The sequence below is a fragment of the Odontomachus brunneus genome, unplaced genomic scaffold (assembly GCF_010583005.1).
Source record: "Odontomachus brunneus isolate Ranch 3 - 2012 unplaced genomic scaffold, Obru_v1 Obru_scaffold_119, whole genome shotgun sequence".
Classification (NCBI taxonomy): Eukaryota; Metazoa; Arthropoda; class Insecta; order Hymenoptera; family Formicidae; genus Odontomachus; species Odontomachus brunneus.
In genome coordinates this window covers 572,055-574,382 of record NW_022639569.1, presented here as the reverse complement: position 1 = coordinate 574,382, position 2,328 = coordinate 572,055, and the positions used below count along the sequence as shown (strand labels likewise).

The following is a 2,328-nucleotide window of genomic DNA, read 5'->3' as shown; positions in this document are numbered from 1 at the left end:
AGAGAGAGAGAGAGAGAGAGAGAGAGAGAGAGAGAGAGAGAGGGGGGAGAGCGAGAGGGGAAACCGGTTTTCCCTGGACGTAGACGCGTGCGCGCGCGAGAGAGAGAAAGAGAGAGAAAAAGAGTTCCCGGGTACGTTATGGAAAAAGCTGATGGCGCGGTGCGACCCGCCTCGTTATGGCGGTGCCTTCAGGATAAATCGCGCGCGAAAACTTTGATCGATGCCTCCCGCCTTTGACCTCTGACCTCGTGCTCCTCGTGCGGCTCGCGAGGTCTGCATCAGCGAGCCGTGCTATCGGGACATCGATATCGCCGAGTCGGTTTTCTTCCCTGAATCGGCGTCTTTGACACGGAGCGTCGGCCGATCGATCGACCTGTCGCCAAGAGTTACGCCGTGCCGCGGAAAAAAGAGGCGGCGGCGGTGGTTCGTTAGCATCCCGTTGAGAAGCGAGGGATGAGAAATCGTGTTTCTCGATAGCCCCCTCCGTCCCCCTCTACGCGTCCTCCTCCTCCTCCTCCTCCTCCATGCTCCGAGACAAAATGGTTTATGGGTGGACGTGTATCAGTGTCCCGGCCCGACGGAATCGATTATCGACGAATCCGCGGATCGGACGGAAATTGCGATTCGATTAACCCTGCTCGATTGCCCCATCCGATAAACCGGCGGGTAGCGCGTTTGTGTGTGTCCTTTTCGTTTTATATTTTTAATTAGTCGCGATTCTTCGCTTAAATATTTCGACGAGTCGATCGCCTCCGTCTCGCGCGATGTCGCATCGGCTTCTTCTTTCAGCGGGGCTTTCGGCCAGGAGGAGGGAGAGGTGCGCAGTTTGATTACGATACAGCGCGCCGCGCTGGAAGGACCTTCGCTGCGTGATGGATGAAGTTACAGCGAAATGCAAATGTTATTAGCGCGGTATCTATCGGCAGCGTGTAATTCGACATTCAATTATGGTTTGCGCATCGCGTATCGGGCATAATGCATCGCGCGCTCATCGCGATCTATGCCACCCCCTTGGTCACCCCGCGCCACCCTCCTCCGTTCCACCGTCCTCATGTGTACAAATAATCTTCTGACGTGGGATGGACGCGCATAAAGGAGACTCCATTCGGCTGCATTGTTAAAAGCAAAAAGTACCGTTACCAATCACGACTCCGCGCGCGCGCGCGCGCGCTGTACAGGGGGGGTCCATTATAATTAGGTTGGAGCGTGCATACCGTTAATGGACACAATATACCGGAGCCGTGTAACAACGCGACTCACCACTAACCGAATTATTCCCTCGCTGCGCCCTCTGTCTACCCTTCTCCGTTTGCCATCGTCGCTTCCTTTTCTCGTCCGAACCGTCCCATTGTTTACCTTCCGCCGTCCATCCTCTAAACGGCCCCGGGCTAAACAAACTTACGGGGTTTTGACGCTTAACAAGCTTAGTGATTTTGTAATTGGGTTACCGCAGTCCGCTGTGCGGATGGAAATCGTAAAAATCGCCTCCCCCCACGTCGCGGAGTCAGGTCCGCGAGACACGACGGCGGCGGCGGCGGCGACGATCTTCCTTCCCTTTCGTGACGATGAGGGAAGAGAGACCAATGCGTTTTACTGCATATCGAATAAACCGTACATAAACACGTGCTTCCGCAGCGACAAACGACGTCCGCGTATTACGCGCAACATTAAACCGCGCACTCGAATAACCCTCGTATAAACCTTACACGTGTTGGTATCCCACACTCTCTGCCGAAACGCACCTCTCCCAGTGCTTTGAGTTTTAAAGCGCGCAATACGTTTCACGGATAAATGTCTGGCATCACCACGTGTTATACGAGAAGCTAAACGTCGCATTATGCGAATGGTAATGAGGAGAGAGTGACGAATGTTGCTGAAAAATGTTGTCTCGCGACAGGTGTGTCGACGCGCGGCCAAGATAATTGCGTCCTCGGCGTCATGGATATGCCCGTACGTTTGCTGGATCGACAGACACTTTCGGTACTACCCGTTTCTGCACACACATTCATCATGACTGTAGATTATCCGTGGAATCCGGAACGATGTTCGAAACATTTGATCTGGGGAATGGTAAAGCATATCGGAAATTGGATGTACACGTGGCTTCATTAGTTCCCGAACTAGATGCAGAATTATTAGATATTTCGGACTGTTCTTTTCTACATATATATTCGTCATGACTGTCGAGCATCCGAGAAGTCGGGAACGATGTTTGGAAGCAGTCTTGATAGCTTGGCAGTTTGATGCTTCGCCCTCTCGTGCGTTGTGAATAGTCCGCGAAAAAATGATACAATACAGTAAAAGTATATTTAAAGGACTTTGTACATG

General features: G+C 52.4%; 1 protein-coding gene across 3 annotated transcripts in view; it reads right to left on the bottom strand.

Moving 5' to 3' along the window:
• LOC116849590 (teneurin-m) overlaps positions 1-2,328 on the bottom strand; it is a 967,489-nt gene that overhangs the window by 496,157 nt on the left and 469,004 nt on the right. The gene's annotated exons all lie outside the window — the stretch shown is intronic.